Source organism: Paralichthys olivaceus, chromosome 5 (assembly GCF_024713975.1).
Source record: "Paralichthys olivaceus isolate ysfri-2021 chromosome 5, ASM2471397v2, whole genome shotgun sequence".
NCBI lineage: Eukaryota > Metazoa > Chordata > Actinopteri > Pleuronectiformes > Paralichthyidae > Paralichthys > Paralichthys olivaceus.
In genome coordinates this window covers 6,491,786-6,514,530 of record NC_091097.1, presented here as the reverse complement: position 1 = coordinate 6,514,530, position 22,745 = coordinate 6,491,786, and the positions used below count along the sequence as shown (strand labels likewise).

At 40.4% G+C, this 22,745-nt stretch overlaps 1 protein-coding gene across 4 annotated transcripts in view; it reads right to left on the bottom strand.

The window, feature by feature from the left end:
* Positions 1 to 22,745, bottom strand: part of spop (speckle type BTB/POZ protein) — a 93,088-nt gene that overhangs the window by 65,010 nt on the left and 5,333 nt on the right. For 2 of the 4 annotated variants that reach the window (XM_020094185.2, XM_020094186.2), the window contains one exon: positions 7,277 to 7,412. The exons of the other annotated variants lie outside the window; for them this stretch is intronic. The gene's annotated coding sequence lies outside the window, so the exon portion shown is untranslated. The remainder of the gene's footprint in view (positions 1 to 7,276; positions 7,413 to 22,745) is intronic. 4 annotated transcript variants of the gene reach the window in all.

The window sequence follows — 22,745 nt, the reverse complement described above, 5'->3', positions numbered from 1 at the left end:
AATAAAACAAATTCCAGTGTCTGTTACTTTCGGGAAAGCAGGATGAACTAACAGGATTAGCCATTTTCTCAAAACCTCAGTTTTAGACATGCAGGTTTTATCACTACAATATCCACAATGTAACAGTTTCAGAGATGCTATTGTGGTTTTGTGTGGAGAATGAAAACAGAGTAAGTGAGGGAGGAAAGGATGAACAACAGGAAACAAAGAAGGAGACAAAGAAAGAAAGGCTGTTCAGTCCCATGATGCATCTATATTGAACAAGCAGAACTCAGTATGTCATCAAAATGAATTTAAGCTTCCTGTAGCGATGCACAATATACAAGTCAGCTCACGTATCTTGGAATAATTGCCCAAAATATTTTTCATTTCTCTATTTTTTGGGCTGTGGATATCTGTCCTGAAGAATATTGAATTGCAAAATTTTACTTCCTCCCTGTTTGTGTATATCTAAAACCTGAACATGATGAACAATTGGAGGATAATTCCCTGCTTTGATATTTACAACAACACGTTATCCACTTAACAACACTAAGAAAGTCAGCATCCAACTGAAAACCTTTCAAGGATGCACCTGCTGCACAAATCAAAAAAAGGAAGAAAAATAAATGTCCTGCATGCAAGTGGAACCAATTTGTGCTCATCTGCTTTTACTGAAAACAGACGATGTAATCATTTCAGCACTTAAAAAATAATAAGTGAACTCTAGTACATGGTGGTATTGCTGTGTAATAAAAAATATTGTCTCAAATGGTTAAAGTACATTAGTGTAGGAAAGCCCATTTTTTTGTGTACTTTTTGAGTGTTTTTTAAAAAGCAGTCATACTTATTAAGTATTTTAATTCAATTATTTTACTTTGCGATGAATTTAAATCATTAGAAGTTATGATTAATTGTGTGAGAGTGCAACAAATTACAAGAGCCAAATCAGCAGCTGCATCGGAGAAGAAGCTGCTGATTGGAAGCGCCACCCGGCTGACCGTAGCCAGTGTCCCAAATCAAAGACACCTGCCACGTTGCATGACCGACACATGCATGCTGGGTCTGGCTAAACTCTGAAATAGTGACGGTTGATCCTTTAGCTGTGACTTCTACTTTTGCCAGTGAGGAATGTAATCACCTTTTTTGATAAACACTGATGTGACTGCAGAGCTCATTCAGCTCAGGGTCTAACTGGACAGGTGATATTTTAGAATGTGCAGCTGCTGTGGAGTTTATGTTCTCTGCTATTTATGTTGCTTTATTCTGTTATTTCATTTATCTAGCTTAATATTGCTTCTGAGTTAATGGACACCCACCGTGGTGTCCATAGACTTGTAATTATCAATTATTAATTATCAGTTCTATGCACAGCCTGCAAAATGCCTGAAAGGAATGTATTGGTTTTCATCCAGGGACGGCAGATATGCATTGAAATATTAATGGCAGCCTAAAGATGTTCTTTAATTTATTAGTTTTATCATACATCATTACCACTACACAACATTTTACTCCTCCCATTATAAGTGCACTTTAACTTACTTACTTTGCATTTCAATTATGATACAAGTAATTTTACTTCTACATGAATAGAATGTCTTGAATAACAGTACTTTTACCTGATTGCAACTTCCCAGTACCTCTTCCACTCTGATATTTCAAAAAGGTAAACAATCAATATCATAGAATCTTAAGATATGTAACAAATGTATTGCATGTGTGTGTCTAATTGGGTTTTTCACTGAAATAGTTGAAGACAGAGTTTGGCTGAACTCCATTAAAACTTGATCTGCATAAAAACAAACAGACAAGGCACACTGAGCAAACTAATTTGCGTCTGCAATTGGATAGGCAGTGACGGTCCACCTAGTGTCCTTGAATGACCACAATTTACTGCATGACTGACGGCTGGCAGTGGCAGTCTGCGGAGTCATGAGAAAAACAAGAAAATACAACAAAACAAGAAAGCGAGGGGGGAGATAAACCAAAGAGACAAGTCAGAACGAAAGGAAACAAGTAAGCAGGAAATAAATAAAATAAAGATACAGTAGGAAAAAAAAAATGGCAGACCTAGTCAAGGGTAAAGACATGGATGGCCCATCAAACAAAATTCTACTGGAGGAAAAATAAATAATAAAACACAATCATTAACCAACTCCGCCGCACTTAACAAGGAGCTCAGAGAGACGAATGGGGAGGCATAAAAGCGGAGGGAGTCGCGGGGTTGCCGCAGCAACTGAAATTAGGACCTGGGATAACAAGAGAAATGAGAATGTGTGAGAGGACCCAGGTGAGACAGACAGAAAGACAGGAACAGAGAGATAGAAAAAGTGACTGAAAGGAAAAAAGGTCTATAAAAAGAATGATAGAGCTGCCTGCACCCCTATGAGCACCATTTATACAACAATTTGATAAATAAAACACATGAGTGTGTTTTCTCTTAGAATATGAAAAAGGTTTGGCTGTGGCTAATTCAACATAACACATGAGATAATAAATGTGTTCTCATCTGAATAAGATGAAAATAATAATACATGCTTGCTGCAGCAGGATCATTGGAGCAGTGTGAACATTGCAGGAAATGTTGATATTTAATCATACGGTGTTCAGAATAAAACAACTTACAGTTATTAATTAAGTTAATTTTATGTGTATAGCCTCTAATCACAGCGAGTCTCTAAGGATTTTTTTAACACCCACTCACAAAAAATTCATGAAAACGATGCTTTCCAACCTCAGAGAGGGGAAAACGCTTCAATTGAATCGTCATCAAGGAAAAAGAGCTACTCATCAGTAAACAACAGACATGATATACTGACAATCATTTTTACAACACTGTTATAAGTGTGAAAGCAGCTGACAGACACAAATTTAGCCGTGAGCAGATATCAAGTGCCTTTCTCGTCTGCTAGGAGGTTGCCAAGAGATGGATAATGCCAACCGGAGGCTGGCAGTTTATAAGGTCTGAGTGTTAAGACCTAAAATGTCAATATTGGTCCCAAGGGAAGGAATAATTAAGGCGTAAAGATCTAAAAGGCTTGTCACATATGGCTGGCCAGCTGTCACATCTGTCTGTTCATATTCATGCCAATGAACAACCGAGCCTATACTAAAGCAGCGGCAGAGTAGGCAATGGCCGAGTATTAAATGTCAGCTGACTGAGCTACAACCAAAGACTTGCACCAGAATGCACACAGAATGAGGAGAAGCCTGGCATTTCAAACAATACACAAGCCCCACTTCTCATTTTAGACGTTCACTCCCAAGTGGGTTGTTTTAAAAAGATCTATTCCCTGTGGCTTTCCTCCACACATTCCCAGTGCTCAGTGTTATGGGATGACGCGCCGCTGAACAAGGAGAAGAAAAAAGAATACAACCATATTTAAGAGTAAACTGTTTAACTCTGTAGAATACCTGCAGGATGTCAGATTGGCAAGTTGCAGTGATGATCCCTTAACTTCCCAATGTGCCACTGAGCAAGACATTGAGCCATTTTTCCCAGAGAATGGACTGTGCTTATGTAGTAGAAGCCACATGGAGTGCTTTACTATCACACGCTACCGCTAAACGTCCTCAAGGGGCAATGTGTGGTTCAGTATATTGCAAAAGCACACATCGGAATGCAGACTCAAGGAGCCAGAGATCGAACCATCAACCTTCTGCTAAATTGACCTGCAGCGGCCCTAAGAACGGTCCTGTGAGACTTTATTTACCTATAGAGCAACGATTTGTTCCAAGGAGGACCTGTCTTTTTTGGTTTCTTTGAAACATGACCACATTATCTTCTTGACCAGGTAGTTTTAGTAGCTTAAAAAGACTTTTACTAAACAATATAAACCCTACACCATAAACCTTCATATAATTACCCTCCCCAGGAAGTTATGCATACATGGACGTTTGTTTCTGTGTTTTGTTAGCAAGAATACACAAAAACAATTGAACTGATTCTCATAAATTTTGTGGACGTGTGGGGTATGAACCAAACAAGTAGTAATTTCATTTTGGAGCAGGGAGGAACCTTTTTAATTTTGTACTTTTTTAAACATGGTGTGATAGGACATTACCTCTAATAGAGTTCCAAACACTTTGAAAAATACAATAGACTGTATACAAAATGGTCGCTTCTCCACTTCCTCCCACTATCTAGAGATGAAGCTAAAATATCCCACATATGAACATCACCATCATCTTCAGCATCGATCGGGTGATTGTGCCACAGTAGCAAGGTCCCTTTGACATTTGCACTCAGCCAATCAGGAGTCAGTCTCATCAAATAAGTAACTGAAAACAAACCTCCAAAAAAAAAGAACGACCTCAAATGACAACCGATACTAATTTTTTGTTTGGTCCATGTCCTGTCTACTAACATGGAGGTGGAAGGGTTTATGACCTGTACTGCAACCATCCACCAGGTAGCGATCGAGACACTCTGGTTTCACTTTTGGGGAGCAGTGATGCGTTCCATCTTGACATACAGTCTATGGAAAGAACTAACAACCTATTTTTTTTCCTATGAGGTGCTTGTTGTGCATCTGAACGTGTGCTTTGGCCAAAGGAAAAGAAAATCTCTGCAGGGAGGATGAAGGTATCACATTTATGGACTTACGTTACTGAGTTTGTTTTGATCCAAATCAGGGAACAGGTTGTTTCTTTTTTGCTTTATGCAGTGGTTGCTTTTATGAAAACTGTGGACAATTTTCAATTCAGCCATAAACTATCGACAAAAGCCATGTGAGAGGCAAACGAAACAAATCCAATTACTGTCCATGTCACTTAAGCTATTGTGTGGACAGATTTGGCTCTTTGTTTGCACTGAGCTTTAGAGTTGTATAAATGTGCAATGTACTCAAAAGACATTTCACTGCATCTTGAGTGTGAGTTTGCCCTTGGTTCGTTTTGTTATGCTTGGCCTGAGTAAGTATCAGCTATCAGATGACAATTTCCATCTCCTTACAGCCATTAAACTCCATTGCAGGGTCACATCTTTTAGAAGGTCTAACTCCTAATAAAGAGCTTTGCAGTTCAATGTTAATCCATATTTCTGAGGCGTCTCAGTAGAGTTTTATGTGATGCTAACTCACCTGTCTGAATGAAAAAAGCACAGGTTTAAATACACTCCTACGAGGCGGACTAGAAGCACCCTGGCTTAGACTACAACTGGAAAGGATCTGATGATGTGGGTTGGTGTGGGCGTATACTGTGCGTCTCCCCTGCGGAGTCTTGGGGATAGTAAATGTAAAAGTGGACGATGTGTGGGGGATGTGGTTGTGTGTGTGGTGGGCTTCTGGCGGTGTTGAGTGACAGATTAGGTGAGCGGCGTGGTCTGTTCAGGCGTGCAGATCCAGCTCCTCTGACTGATCTGAAGTAGCTTCAATTAACTGGAGCAGCCAAGTGTGAGAGAGGGGACCGGGGGGGGGCGGACCCCACACAAGCCTCCTGGCAGATTTTGGGAGGGGATAAGATGAGTTGGGCACTCTGACAGGTCTTCTATTGCCCCACTAACACCAACCTTTCTGCATCTTCTCTTGACTAATTACTAAGTATCCATACGAAGACACTTGTCATTGTAATCACAGAAAATTGGATTTAACTGCAGGGTCAGTAAGGACTGTCTGTCACACGCGTTTACACAAGGGAAACACACAACACATCCTGTCTTGTGCAAAAAGAAAACCCATAACTGTTTCCCAAGAGAACTGAAATTATGTCGCAACTCGCTGTCGTGCGTGATAATATGGAGAGAGGGTGAAAAAAATATATATGCCGGCATTTCCCAACAAATCCTACACACAGATTTAATTTTCATGGATATACAGCAACACTGATTTGAGAAGACACTGCCAAAGAGAAATGCTAGTTTCACTTTGAATATATATGAAGGTAAATCATACTCCAAACATGTGGGAAAAGACTTTAACTGTGACCTGGCATTTCTTGTCTCTACATTGTGCTTTGAGCTTAAACCAAAATGAACAGCAGCAAACCTGTACACATCAGCAGGCTATTATATCACATCAATAATGCATCTATCATGTACTATTTTCTTGTCTCAGCACCAACAAAATAGCAAAAGTCTTATCGCCTCCAACTGAATGGAGTGTGCTGTATTACACTGTATTTCCACACAATTTTTGCTCTTGCTTTCTTCTTGCTGTCTTGCTGTTCTTGCTAGTTTCACATTACCTAATTAACATAGACATTTTGGGGGGAGGCATGAAACACACAGGCCCACATAATTTCCCCTGAAGGATTTATTTTGTTCTCTTTATTTTCATCCTTCTCCTTCTTTGGCCTCTCATGTTAACACATACTCGGTACCTCTGCCCTCATTTGCCCTTTAAAAATCTTGATCTCCTTCCTCTTTTCTTTTTTATTATAAGTGTATGCGATTTCCACTTTTAAATGACAGCTGAATACTTCCTGAAACTTTATATTCAGCTGCCAACGTGATCAACTGTCTTTTGCATCCTCTGTTCTTTTAGCTACTTGGTATTCCTCGACAGGTAGCTTTCAGATCTTCTGTCACCTTCACTCTTTTTGAAGGCTAGTGTGTTCTATTCAAACCATCCAGTTCTTCTTATCCACTATTTGGTCCAGTCCTAGAGAACTCTGTGTTTGCTGCTTTTTCTAAAAAGCAAAGCTAAATGTAGTTTGCTTGAAAATAAATGATTCAATCCTTTTTCAGACATGACCTGAAGTGGTGCCGCAGTTTTCCTTTCACATATGAAGGACGCAGCAAATTAATGTCCGAGTCAGACATGCAGGGGGTAGGACATGATGTACAAATTCAGCTGCAGAAATCATGTTTTTTTTGTTTACAGCACATCAACACAGTCAGAATTGATTGTTATCCCTGAGATAATTTCAGTGGAATGTGCAGAGTTCAGAGCATGTCTAAAAGCACAATAATACTATAATTTAAAACTGCCTGGAAGACTATCAAAGACAAATTAGGGACTACAGGATTCAAAGGAACACAATATCTCCAACCTAAGTAAACAAGTTAATCTGATTAACTGTAGACTTATAACAATACTGATCTGTATACTGTACGTGGGCTGACAAATCAGTGCAGAACACATGGCACCAACCAATATTTATAAGATAAAGTAGGTCCAAGTTAGATTAATGAATAAAACAGTTAATTTAACTGGCCTGTGTGGCCTTGAGTTTAAATAGCATGGTTTTAAAAAAAAGACTTTTCCAAGACGTACACACACTTGGCATTTCCCAATATTGGAACAGACCAATGCCCCCACTTCCCTCCCCCAACATCCTCACCCTATTTGGTACTCACCTAGATCAAAGTCCCTAGCACATCTGTTCTGCTTGCCACTGCCATGACTAGCCAGCTGGACTGTGTCTGTCAGGTCTCTCCGTCTGTAGGTGTGTCAGTACTGCATGTCTGTCCAAAGCAGGAGCTTCTTGGCAAGCTGCAAACGCAAACAGCCGAAAGAATCAACAAGACTTCGAGCGTGGGTGTGAGCCATTGCCTTATCATATTCTTGCAAGAGACTCCTTGTCAAGTTGACTGTTTGGGCGCACATCTGTTACGTAGGACTTGAATACAGAATATTTTTGAGATAGAGTGCATTTGTGTGTTCGTATGTATCTGTGTGACAAGATATTACAAAGACACATGCTTTACGAAGACTGTAGGGGGGTTTACACTGTGAGGCGGAACAAAGTGGAAGAGGGGCCCTCCCAATGTAATTACAACCGCCATTAAAATACTAATCCAAACACAAACAGTATCTGGGCTGTATCCAAACAGAAAACCAAGTCACAGGTGTAAACAGAGCCATGAAGGAAAGCAATCTCCTTCCCACAAATCAAATGCTGGTGCTTATAGCAGATTCAAAGCAGGTTTTAAGCTTCCTCGATACTTCTTGGGGTATATACTCTGACTCTTAAAATAATGAAAAAGAAATGTTGAGGATATAATTCTGCATTGCATGTTAATGTGACATGTAAACAGCCTACAGAGAACCCAATAATAGTTCAACCATCTGACAGAGCAGACCCACAGTGGCAGTCAACTCCAGAGAAGAAGTCAGCTCTGATATTCTCATTAAAATCGTCCAAGTCTAATTCTCTTTCAAATACCACCTCTATCGAAATAAACATAACCGAATAGATGCTTACTCATACTCCACATGCCGGCCAACCACAGATGAGCAGGACATCACAGGGGCAGCTGGTTGTGTCTGGTCAACCATTATTCTAAAAAAAGGGTTGTGGATTGTTAAAAACACGTCTGAAGCCTAACAGCCACACTGATGCTAATTGGTCTCATAATAAAGACAATTCATAAAGATGCCTGACATTTAAGACATTTAAAGTTTTAGATTTAGGTGAAAGGGATCTATTGGCAGAAATTGTATATAAAATAATCCTAGTGATGTTTTCACTAGTTTGCAATCATCTAAATTGTACGAATTGTTGTTTTCTTTACCCTAGAATGGGCCCTTTATGTTTTAATGCTTTATATTTAAATCTGGAGCGTGGCCTTTCTAAAGAGGCTGCCATCTTTTTTACAGTAGCCCAAACTGGACAAACTAAACACCTTTTTAGTTTTTATGACAACTGAAGGCTACCACTGGTTCTCCTGCATTTGGAAGGGGAGGTGAGGTGAGGGGTATTCAGCTGCAACATGCAACTTCACCACTAGAGGTCACTAAATTCTATATATAAACCTTGAAACTAGAAGAGGCTGTCTGATTTGAGTTTCACTTTATACCAGCTTATAAATTACAAAGATTTATAATTTTTTAAACAGGCATGAATGACTTTAAACTATGGTGATACAAAAATGTGAGTCGCAAATTGCCTCAATGTGAAATACATTTCAACTCCAACTAAAACCCTTAATGCTGACCTACCTCTAGCCCAGATGCAAAGATTAGAACACTCTTACACACTGAGGTTCTTTGTATTCATGACCAGTACTGAACCTGCCTGTGGGCTCTTACCTCAGAGAGAAAGTGATGAGCAACATGAATGAATGACATACCTTAAGATCCGTATGTTTACACATACATACCACGGAAATGTCAATCGCATGCAAAATGCAGAGGTTGAGCCCGGAAAGAAATGTCAAAAAGCTAGTCTGACTCTGTGATGTGTGTACAGGCCCATCAATAGCTAACCTGAAATGAATATGTAATCATTCTCTTTGATTCGATCCAGACATGCACTCCAAACTTAATAGACTAAATAGACACAAACAAGATCAATAGGCCTCATTTGAAAATCTATTTAATACCGACCTAGTTTGAGGAAACATTTTCAGCAGGCAGACCAAGTACTAGCCATCCTACTTTACAACCATTTTTCTAATTTAGCAGCAAAAGTTTAGACTACAGTACTTCAGTAATACCCCCTTTCTCTCTGTTTTAAGATCTATTTAATTTTTCACTTCTACAGAATTAATAATGAAGCTTATTATACCAGGATTACAGAGAAAACTGGTTATTTTCAAAAAACTTCACAGCTTTACATCATCACTGTTCATTAAAAACTGTCAAGCAAGCTTCAGCTTTTTACCACTAGTTGAAATGATAGAAGAGAAGTGGTGATGCTAGTGATGAGACAGCTCTATTGGTTGTGAAATTAGTGAGAAAAAATTGCCAACTGATTCAATGATCAATTAATTGTTTAATATATTAATGAAGCGAGAGATCAAACTGGGTCCAGATTTTTCCAGCTGAGTATTTTTTCTTTAATAATATTATCAACTGAATGGACAGGTTTCGGGCAGTTATTCTAAAAATACTTTTTGAAGGTGCATATGCAGAGACAGACTTCCTAAAATAACAAAAGCTCACCCTCTTCTTATTTATTGTATCTTTTTATTGGAAAATAAAATTGATAAAATAAAATGTATAATAAAAAAATATAAAATAACTTTATTTTCATTATTTTTTATAATTAAATGAAAATATGAAGAATAATGAAAATAATTATTACTTACAATTATTACATTGGGCCAGCTGTTTTTAAGATGTTTTTATTCTAATAATCCATTGTCAACAACATGCTCAGTGCCAAATGGCAGATGGACAGAGCAAGTGAATTTAGTGGAGCATTTAGCACCTTAAGAGAAAGATTTCATCCCTCAGAGGATGGTGGGGACAAAACCAGGGCTCAAAGAACTTATGATTACAACCACCAAGAGGAAATAGTTCCAAACCAGACCAACTCAGACTAGTATGAATTTGGTCAGACAAGAGTTTATCGACCAACAGACCAGCCGAACAAGAGACTACAGATTAGCACTTTCTCTGTCCAAGCTGGTCAGAGGTGTGATACTGTGACCACAGGAAATGAGGTATGACCTGGAGCTTGTAATGAGCCCATCAAGAGTTTGGATAAGCAGGACAGGACATGGCCTTCATGCCCTTCCTGTCTTCTACGTGCTGCGCTGTCTTATCCCCCTTTGACTCAGGTAGTCTCAAGTGGTCACTAACGACAGAGACGGATGACAATAGACAATCCAACAAGTCATGCCACCAAAACCTGACTGGGTGACCCCAGCCCTGTCTGAACATCACAATGGTGTGGTCTGTCTGGGAAAAAAAGAATAGAAAAGGAGGATGGGGCTGCCAGACAGGGAGGTAGGAACCAACAATATAAGAGCAGGGTAAATTGAAAGCAGAAAACTGAAGAGCCGACTAGATAAAGACAGGAGAGAGGCTGGAGAGAGGATAGGTGGCTGTACAATAGGCGGATGAAATAGAGCAAGAAAGACAAAGGGAAAAAGGAGTGGAACGGCAACTCAAACAATATTCAAGAAACAGAGTCGGAGAAGGAGGCACTCTAAAGGGATGTAAGGCAAATTAAGTAAAGGGCAGAGAGGGACACAATGAGATGGGGGTAGCCCTGAAGATAAAAAAAAAGAATGCCAGAACCAATTCTTCTCTCAACAGAGGGGAGAATTAAGGAGGACGAAGAAAGGCTTGTTCCTCTCAGTCGCACCGGTCCGAAAACCTGCACAGACTTGAAAAGTCCAATATGTATAAAGGAGTACAACGCCAGGAGGTTACACAAATTCAAAAAGAGTCACAGAGGAAGAATAACTGACACAATTAAGAGAATAATTGTCATCACAGCCAATCAACCCAGTGCTGCCCACGCGCAGGCACTGAGCAATAGACCTATCATGAAGAGGCATGAAGAGCTGCTGATTCCCCCTAGCAATACCGCACTGACTGCTTATGGTGAATACCTGATACCTTAACGGCCTAAAGGCTAGAGCATTTTAATGCAGCAGAGACAAGAGACACATGTACAAAATCGTTCCATCACGTCCCTGCCTCATTTACATCCTGAGAGGAAAGCATGACATTTAAATATAATCCTGCTGACATGCAAACTATGTGCAGCCAATTCCATAACCCGCATGTCCATCAGAAAACAGAATGATGTGTGAGTCTGAAACCAATCACAGGTGAATGCACACTCGCTCAATAAAATACAAACCAAATTTAATGAGCTCTCAAGCTCCTCCACTGTGACATTTCCTCTTTCATTTCTCCATCTTTTACAACTAACATTCTCCCTACCTCCATTTCTCTTCTCCCCTCCCCAATATAGCCTGCCCTCCCTCGCTCAGTTTTTCATTCTAAATCCACTTCTCTGCCTCCGTCTTTTTCTCTCTCCATCCAAAACAACAGCCATTTCAGAAAGAGGGCCATCAATCTTCTTCAGTGATACCAGAGTGCGAGAGAGTGCCAAGGCTACAGCAGATTACTATCTCTCCTTACCTCCACTCAACACTGGATAACATATAGAAGGAGAGGGTGGGCAGACAGAGAGGCAGGGAGGGTTGAGAGCGAGACAAAGAAACAATCTTAGATAGCAGGCAGACACATTAGATCTTAAAAGCCTCAAACAAACTTCCACCCCTGTCAACAGTGGAGGTTTGTCAAATAAAGAAGGACAGCGGCTGAATTTAAAAACTCTAATCCTAACTGGCAACTTCACACCTGACCCTTGATGTATTTCCACAGAGTTTTGCTAACAAAGGCTGTACACTTCCGCTTTCATTTCTGGTAAAAAGCTGGCTTTGATGGAGAATCTGTCCTTAGTATCAATTGGTTTGTGGTCAGTTAATCAGATCATTATTTTTAAATTAATCTAATGACAGCATTCATCTGTAAAATGTCAATAAAAGTCTCCACCAGCTCATAAAGTCTATGTCTCCTCTTGAGAAATTAGGTAAAACTATCAATAATGTTTCTACTTAATTTTATGTTCATTGAACTAAACATTTTATCGACTAACTGTTCGAGTTGTGGTTGGACAGCATTTCATTAAATTTTAATTCAGTATAAAAACCCTCTTCTCTGATCCCAATCCTATTAAATATCTTACCAGATTAAATATCTGCTATCACCTTCTGTTGGGTGAGAGGGCAGACACACTGCAGGTTTTACTGGTAGCTTACTTCATTCATCATGACCCGAAACTGAAAACATGAAATAATAATTACATGTATCTAGATGTTTTTCAGACATAGAGTTTGATGTAACATACATTTACAAATTCTGCTGCGAAAAGCAAAAGAGAGTATTTTTATTGATAGCACATTGACACTGGTGTGTTACCTCTTTTTAGATATTTGTATTCTTCCGATTTCACATCCGTCACATGTAAAAAACGTCATCAACATGCCCACTCTATATTTCATTTGGGGGCTGGCAGGAAAACTTCTGGAAAATGTCCAACTGAGTCGGACATTTGTATTCTCACATACAGCTCCTCAGGAAGATTTTAGGGAAAATGTCCAGACTTTAGCGCATGTCTGAATGTAGCTTTTGACACAGCAAAATAAAAGCTTCTTACTTTGCACACCTTAGTTTTAATGGGTTACTTGCTTCAAATGCTGGCGATCCCAATTCATAGTCATTCTGACAGAATTAAAATGTTGATGATATTCATGAAAGAGTAATGACTAATGAGAGAATGATCCCTGGTACAATGAGCAAGATCAAATATCTAGAGACTTTGTTTTTCTAATTTAATGGCAATTAAACAACCACCCCAGTTTCATTCAACTTATTCACACAGCGCTCCTCTATCATTCACACATCCCGTGCAGACACTGCTGGCACAGCCGTCAAGGGCAACTTGGGGTCCGGTGTCTTGCCCAAGGACACTTTCAACATGAGGATGGGAGGATCAAACTGCCGACCTTCCGATTAAGAGACAAGCTGCTTTCCCTCCTGAGCCATTGCCGCTCACAGTTCAACAAGACAGCTAGAGTTGCCAATTTGTTGGTTCTTCAATAGTTCCAACATAACTAACACAGTAACATGTTTGTTATTTGTTTGACATTTCAACAGTGATGGCTGTCAGCACTGTCAAAAAATGTGAAGCTTAAAAAGGTTAAGGAAAGAAGAGGATTTACTGAGAGACTAATGTTAGCATCAGAGCTTGGAGCAAATAGGAACTGGAGCCAAAATGGAAACCACCCATACTGTTTCAGCACTAGCACGTGTGTGAATAAATACTAAGGAGCTGGGGGACATGATGGAGCAGCTGACACCTATTTAATTGAAAAGACACCAAGAAAACAGTTTGTATCGTGTATGTAACTGTGTTTGAAAGTGTTAGAGCCTAAATTTGAAGCTTCCTGATACTTAAAACTCCAGAATGTGTGGGAACATGTGTGCGACGAAGCACGGGAGCAAAGCAAAGGTGCAAAAGCCAGAGCTGTGACCTTGCAGCCGAGAGGGGTTTTTAACGAACCGCCTCACTGCCCCATGTGTTACACTGGCAATAATCCATACACACATACTCACACACTTTGTATCAACAGCAAATCCAAGGCCAAGTGCGTAATTCTGAGAAAAGCCCATGAGAGAAAGAGATAGGATACATGGGAAAGTGTGGAGGAGAGATTTTGCAAAACAAATTCTCCTATTACCAGCTAACGCAAGTGTGGTGGAGTAAAGGCTCTGTGCTCTCTTATTTCTTATACAAATAGTCTGCTGCAGCAATGTGCATCGTGTTTAATCCAAGCACACATAAAGTCCACAAAGCCAGCTTTGACGGCTACATCCGCACAAGAGCATGGTAGGGGTAATCGCTATACAGCTTTTGCACTGTAGAGAAAATACTGGAGTCCAAAAGTCTGAGACCACAGGCTCAGACTCTACATCTACTACATGGCGGAGTTTTGTCAGGTATAATAAACCCTCCTTGTTTTCTCACACTACTGTTGAAAAGGAAGTGACTAGACTTAGAGCTGACTACTCTGTCCCTCAGCAACAGCAGAGCTCTGAGTGGGGATCAGCGCAATGTGGCTTCTGAGCGACACAAAGAGGAAGGGGAGGAGGAGGCAGCGGACCTGGGCTCAACCAGCCTGTTAAGACTTTGACACTAACATAATCACTGATAATTGATTCGGCTGTCATCTTATCACACAAGAAGAGACGATTCTGAAGACGCACAAATATCATCAAATCACTTTCATCTTTGGACCCATTCAGCACCCTCAAAGGGGCTTTGATCATCAGCAGGCCAAAGAGAGCGATGGGGCACGCGGGCCAAGGACAGCAGAGAGACCGAGAGTGAAGACAGACAGATGGACGAAGCAGACAACCACCCTTCGCTTTTACAGGATGGCCCTGAGATATCACATAATGGGACAGTAACAGTAGGGTTGACCAGCATTAAAGCTTATTGAGCATAACCTTGTCAAATACACTAACCATTAAAAAAGAAATTTCACTTGGTGTGTGATTTTATTCAATTTAAATTTTTAACTGATAATGGGTAATGAGAGGCCCCAACAAATGTTTTGTTTGGCTAAGGCAGTTTCCAGATCAGATGCAAACATTGAAATTATTCTACTAACATTTCAATTCATAAATCAAGCAAAACAGTAAAAAATAAAAACATTTCTTCATATATTTGGTGATTTCCTTTGTTTATACCAATTAATATTGAATATCTTTTGATTTTGGGCTGCTGGTAACAGGATATTTGAGTTACCTTGGGCTTGTGCAATTTACTATTTTCCAATGTGTCGATTCATTGATAATGAAAGTAACCGCAGTGAAGTGGCAAACTGCAATGAATAAATCCATTACATAAAGAGACAGAGGCTAAAGAATACAAATACAGAAGAACTGTGGAATTTCTCCAGGATCCTTAAAACAATATACCTGCAAACTACCTGAAAAACTGTGCAGAAGTCTACCAAGGAAAACAACATTTTAATGTTATCTTCCTTTTCCTGTTAACTTTTTTAAGTTACGAGGGAGTTTTAGCTGGAACCTATCCCAGCTGACATCAGGCGAGAGGTGGAGTAAACCCTGGACAGGTCACCAGTCTATCACTGGAGTACCCAGAGGGAAAACCCACCATGAATTCATTGTTTTTAAAGCATCCACACTTTACTTTTACAGCCTTAAACTTTTCTAAATTATAACACGAATATACACACACACACATTTAGCTGCCAGCCAAACTGCAGACTACTTGTTTAAATCAACTCAATTAATTTTTGATTTTGTTAAAGAACGTTTTAATAAAGAATGTGTGGTTGCCTACTTGTGTCTGTATATTTTTCCACATTATACATTTTATCCATTGTTTGTATTTTCAGTTATACTATCATTAGACATTTTCAGATATGAATTCTGGGAAATTGAGTCAGACATTTTCTCTTTGCCTTTGTCTGTCGTGTGATAGAAAAATAATACATACGCTCGCTTGCTCCCGACTTCAGTGCATGTCTGAACGTAATCTTCTGCAAATACTACAGGCACAAGCCAACTAATGCTAATGCTATTAGTTTTTTAAATTATATTATTATCATATTATACAGTATATGTAAACTGCAATACACAACACTCATGGATGCACTAATAAATCTAAGGGGCTTCTTATTTAAGGTAATAAATACATTTGAACCTGTTGTTTGACCTGTGCTTTCAGCAGAGCCCTGCTTCTTAATGTGGCATAAAATGGAGCGCCAATTCCAGTCAATCCTCACCGCTTTGTTATTAACGTGTAATGGAGACACATGAGGTAAGTCTAGTAGCAGTGACTGGGGTGTACCTATCTGCTGAGTGAACTGATGAAGACGGAGGGCTCCCTGTAGCCTTACAGTCAGAGCGCGGATAAATTGGCCAGCCTCCACCCTTTCCCCGACTGCAGGAAGGATGTGTGTGCATGAGAATCAGCATGGACACCTGCTAGACTGGAACTGACAATAAAAAGTGGCAATGCCACCGATTTCATGAACACAGGGAGGCCAAGAGCACCAATGAGCAGAAAGTCCTTGTGTATGATAGTGACAAAAAATGATATCTGGAGATTTTGGGATATTTTTTTGATAATGATAAGTAGCTGGTATTTTGCATCCTTCAAAAAGGTGTTGAATCTTAAGATATTGATATTAATGGTAACATGAATCTTACAAGAGCTGTTTGGCCAGGCAATGTTTCAACCTCTGACCCTCTGACCTCAAATTCTGGTTGGTGAGTTTTCAGATGGTGAAACAAGAGCTGTATTTTAAGACATATTTTTTAGATTGCCCTTTTTAAGCAAGATCCGTCTTTCTAAAGCCAAACCACTGCCATGTGAGTGAGTATCATTCACATCTAGCAAGTAAATCTAACAACGAATATTTTAAGGCTGGTGTCGACTGTATAACATCTCCTGTTGTTTATTCATTTCTCACTTCAATCATGCATGTTTAGGCAGCTATGTTAGCTTAACATGTGGCTTATACTAGCACACTATATGCACTGTGAATGACACAAGCTGCTTTCAGACATTCACTGAACTCAAGATATGCTCCACAGTTTCTCAGGCGGAGGTGTATGTGTGAACACAAATGTCAGAGTAAGATACTCTATCTGACTGGGCCCCTATAGTCCACAAAAGTCTGTAGGAGTCGATGTGAGAAACCAGCAGGAGATCCCCCACTGGATTCAGCAGGAGTGAGTGCGGGCTTGATGACACATCACAGTTGCAAAACTTAAAATAATTGTGTATGTGTAACAGGCAAACTGCGGAGAAAGTCCAAAACCAATTCTCTGGAGATCCTCCGCAGGGCATGTCTGAAAACTGCAACAGTGAATGTGTTGACTCTCAAGGTGTGTTTTTAATAGTTGAGAAGAGTAGAGAGAAATACTTGATTATGACAGCTCTAACATAATTTAAAAAACAATTAAGACATAATTGTAGACTGTGCACATCATACACCCCTGCAAAGTTTAAATAAAAGAAGTCAGTTGGACTATGTATCCTCCTCCACAGCTTCTACAGACTCACAGCTCCAAAATTAAAGGTTGCAGAGTAAAAGCAGCATGAGACAGAAAAACAAACACATTTCCACCTTATGCAACAGATATGAACACACATTTTATGTAGAAAATAACCAGTGAGAGATGAGATTTTACAGAACCATAGGAGCTCTTTCAGGTAGACTACAGGGGTTGGATATGTACAGAAGAAAGGGAGGAAAGAGAGAAGCTTTGGTCTAAATTATTTTCTCCTTTGCTGATGTGCACATGGACAACCGTGGACACCACAGACGCATAGTTGTTCTTATCACAGTACTCCTCTGATGATGAAATTTACGTCACTTTGACCCTTGCATACCCTCGGCTACTTGCAAGTATAATGCTTGCCTGAGAGGAAAAAAATGGAGTAAAGAGAGGGAAAGAGGAGCAGGCTAATGACAAGATGAAAAAGACAAGTAAGTGAGAAAATGCAAATGAGAGGCTGCCGAGCAAAAGAGGAAAGAGGGAATAGAGAAAGTGAGAGATTACAACAGGAACTGATGGAAAATAATCTGAAGAGAAGAACAAAGCTGATGATGAAAAAAGTGCGGCAGGAAAGGGGGGTCGAGAGCACAGGAGGAAATGGCAATACATGAGACATGACGGGGACATATCACACAGCTTTTTGCTGCTAAAATGAGCTACGTGCTTTCTCGTATGTCCTTGAAAACATATGCTGACAGCTCCAGACATCACAGCACAATATGTTTCAGGAGAGAGCAACGCAAGGAGCCACAGAAAATGAAAAGATGAAGAAGGGTGGCAAGAAAGAAAGAAAGGTAAGATAAAAAAGACAAAGATGATCCCCAGAGAGAAGGCCCATGGCATCTGTCTGTCACAAGCCAGGACCACAGGGAGGAAGAGGAGGAGGAGAAGGAGTGAAGCCTGCTGCTCCTCTTCTGAGTGCTGCTCTCCCTGGCTGTCCTCCACAGCAGCTGGAGGCCAGTCTTCGACTCCTTCGCCAGCAGCCATCAGGGAGAGAGGTGAGGCCTTGGGAAGGGGTCATACAAAATTACCGACCAAAACAAAACTCAGGGATGCACATCTGCATCATTAGCAGATAGGCCCAGAGTCTCCTGGTGTCTATTCACTGCAAAACACATCCCTCAGAAATGTGGCCACCACAGTCCCCTTGCACACAAACACCCCACTACACAATTGCTATACAGCGATGTCAGCCTCCTCTTCATGAATATTCATCTGCCTCATTAGCACTCAAGTGGGGAAACTCAGCATATTGCATGAGACTCCAGTTACTTGGAGAGAGAATGAGAGTTGAGTGAGGGAGAGGAAAGGGGAAGAAGAGATGGGACACATGGTGACTGTAGAGGAAACAAAGGCGAAGAGAAACAGAGTAAGAGGCAAAGCCTTCTTTTCACTGCCAGCAAACTTTTTTGAGTCTCAAGAGTGAAGGGGGGGAATGTTCCATATTGTTCCAGGAGCTGATAAACTCCTGTCACTTTTTCCTTATGAAGCCAGAAGGGCAGTATGAAAGCAGCGTCAGCAGCAGCGACAGCACAGCGGGAGGGCAGGCAGAGAATTACAGACCATTTTACTCCACAAAAGCTTCAGCAATAAAAGCTTTAAAACAGCTGCAATTTCTCTGCTTAATGTCTGGCTGTTCACAATAACAGCTGAACTGTTTGAGATATGTGTGAATACACCTCAACACAAGCTGCAGCTGTACAGAAATTTGTGCAACCCTCGTCTTTGTTCAGTAACAAAACAAACCCGCACATGCAGCCGTACAAAGCCCGGCTGTCTAGTACGCAGATACTGAGTCTGTCAGTCCAGTCAGTCAGACTCTTTTCTCTGAGCTACTTGCCAACAAACACACACACGGACAGATACAACCAAACATAGAGAGGGGATTATTTTCTCTTTATGTTGTAATGCCAGTGAATCTCTTAACAGGAACTGCCAACAGGGGAAATCTCCCATCCTGCAGCTGTGTCCTCAGAGAGACCCTGGAAAGTGTAGAGGCAGCGGACTCTTTTTCCTTGACTTTTTCTCCGTGGCTGTGGTGAGAGAGACATTTGGACATTGGGCGAGGAGGACATGAGGTGTAGTTGGACGATGCCCACATTTTTTGCCCCACCAGAGTCACGTTGGTCCTTTAAAGGGCATGGCGAAAAACCCACGCAAACATAATTGGACCAGGTCTCTGGAAATCAATACTGCTGCTTACATGAGGGGCCTTCACCAAAGCTATTTCATATTCCAGCTTCCACACACACTTTCGGACAAAAAAAAAAAAAAAAACTTCAATTTCAGAACAGTATGAACTATCGATTTCACAGCCACGGTTCATACTCGTCCTCCGCCTCTGTCCGTCCTCTCTCTTTGCCAGTCCCCTACCATTGACAATGCTTTTCCAATCTCTGTTAAAGGGAAACATGAATGTTTCTGTTCAGTAGTGAGTGGGGTGGAGTGGTCTTTAACTGTGACCTTCATTAGACCATTCAAATCTCTCACAAGTGACTTCCCGTGGCGTTACCTCAGTTAGTCTGGGACAAGGTCATTCTAAGTTTTCATCCACTGGTAACGTGAATCACTGGGAGGGTAGCTACAGCCATAATATTTAAATATAACAAAGTAACTCTTTCTCTGCACAAAGTGAATAATGCGACCACTTACTTCCCTTTTTAGATGCATTTAAATTTTTTACATTGTCTGCTCCTTATTTTTGCTTCAGTCAGTAACAACTCTTGAAACAGTCAGTGTTGCATTTTGTGTGTGGAACAGAAATAGTTTAATGAACTATAATATTCATACTTAATTAATCTCCAGAATACTCTCTTAACTAATTTATTAACTGTTAAAAAAACAACGTGAAATTGCCAATTACAAGTCAAAAGCATCCAAGCTGAAATATTCAAATTCACATACATCCCATGCATTTCTATTAAAGCCTGAGAAAACCAGCAAATACTGACACGTGACTGAAGCTAATACTAGTCAGTTATTGGCATGTTTCCTTTAAAATTGACCAAAGCAATTAGCTTATTGTCCTGATTGTTTCAGTTAGTTATTGTCAATCAATTAATTGGCAAATTGACAAATGTGCGGTCATTTCATTTGCTCTCTGAAGTCTAGACCGTGTTTTACTGTCATGCACAGTTGTGTTTCTCTCCTTTCCTCCACTTTCACTTTCAGTGTGTGCAAGTGTGTGTGTGTGTGTGTGTGTGTGTGTGTGTGTGTGTGTGTGTGTGTGTGTGTGTGTGTGTTTGCCCCTTCCCACATGTGGTTCAGAGAGAAGAAACAGGTTGACAACTCCTAATATTAAGTTAAATAAAAGCTTTCTAACAAATGTTCCAAATCACTCTAAAAACCAAAGACGGACAGACGTCAAACCACAAACATCTGAAAGTGAGGTCAAAACTCAACCGTGTTTCTTAAATGCACACAATCTGGGGAAAGTGGTGAGGCTGTTAACAGCTCTGCCGCTGATGGCAGGGAAGCGATTCCTGGCCAGAGCACCAGCTACTCTCCTGCTGTTATATCTGCAACCCCCCCTCAACAAGCATCAGAGAACTGGCTTTGTCTCATCTTAGATGTCGGAAAGGAAATACTCCTTGGCGTCTGCAAGACCGATATTAATTAGGTTAGGTGATAAAGTAAATAAAATGTTCACTTAAATCAACTTCATACAATCTTTTACCACTTAAACCACAAACTGTCCAATTTTTATCTGTACACAGCAACAAAATGAAAAAACATGAGACCCCCCAGAAGCAGTCAAGCTCGGATAAACACTGTTAGTAATGTCAATTTACAATCTGCATGCAACAACAATGCATATAAATGAGTAAATAGGTTCTGTTAGATCCAAATTAAGGATGTTATTGTTATTTTCATCTCAGTTAAAATTTAAACCACAGTTTCTGGCTTCATGGCTTTTCTTCCTGGACACATTATCAATATTCTAAACACACTAACCCTGGTTTTGCTTTCAACATTTCACATAAAAATGATATCCTTCTCAAATGCCAAATCAGACAATCTTTCAGCCTCGACAGAGCTGAATTTGGTAATCAAACCATTTGGATGGGTCAACATATTCCAGGCATAAATGCCAGATAATATCAGCAAAATTGGATCTGACTTTTGGGCAGTGACACTTCTAACCAACTGTGTTGTCATTAATTCATATTCAGATGGCTTCCGTGGGTCACACGTTGTGCTGAGCAGCCTGGCGCAGACCAGGGACCTGACCAGTTCAAATCACAGGTCCGAACTCAGCATGCATGCATGATTTAAATACATCTAAATGGCAGATGGCAAGAGAGCCAGCTCATGTCTGGCTCTGAGACAGAAGCAGTGATGCAGGGGGAGGCAGGCGATGAGGTACTCGCATGAGGAATGGCTCGGCCTGTCTTTAAGATTACTTTTCCTCTTAAAACATTCACTTCATCTGTGTCACTGCAGCTCCCAACTTGTTATTGGAAAATAGCTCCGTGCAGGAACGTTGGAAAACCATTCGATGCCGGCACTGTCTGCATCAGTCACACGCTGACACACACATACACACAGAAAATACATTTCATCCTCCACATCCGAAACAGCCAATAGCACTGGCAGGCATTTGCGACCCCAATCCATATTTCAATTTTCCTTCTCTCATGCAAACTAATTCAATACTTGTTTCCTTCCCCCACAAGTGATCAGCAATGTGAGAAATGAGCTTCTTCTCATGCTGCATCTATAAAAGGCCCAAATCAGAGACATTTTTGAGAGGGCCTCTGTCTACATCAGTTATGTCTTCGTAGGCAGATTCTTGGAAGTAACATTTGAGGATGGAAAATAGGTGCTTTACAACATTCTCACCGCAATGAAGTACAAAATACAGATCACTTCTATCTAACATTTCCTGTTCTCACACTGCATTCAGCCTCTTACATTTTGTAAACTCGTATTTTACACCGTATACTGTCAGCGTCCATATCAAGGGCTTAATTACTCATGGTTTCAAAGCTGTTAAATAAGCATTCAGTATTAAACTATGGGTCAGTCAATTGAATGAGTAGTTCTTATATGATTTGCTCTAAATTTAGATTTGACCCTCAAAGTGGAATTCAGCTTAAAACATGTATCAGTGCAGATTTGTGAAGTTGTAAACATCCCTCAAAGCCAAAATGCAAAAGCTGTGGGGTGTGATGCCATCAGCCAACACTTCTTGGATTTGATCCACCGATGCAGCACAGGAGACAAACCGGCCGCAGTGACGAGCCAAGTTTTAGGGGAATATACATACATATCGTGTGAATCAGGCTCATCAGATGGGATCCATTCATTTAGATTCTACAATGGATTTCTGACAAGTGAACAATTTCCAAATGCTCCCTCCTTGCTTACTAGTATTTGATATACTAACTGCTGATGCAACACCACAGAACAGACTCGCTCATCTTGACATCCCTCCCTGTAGCGCCGTCAACAAAGACCAGACACAATAATATGACT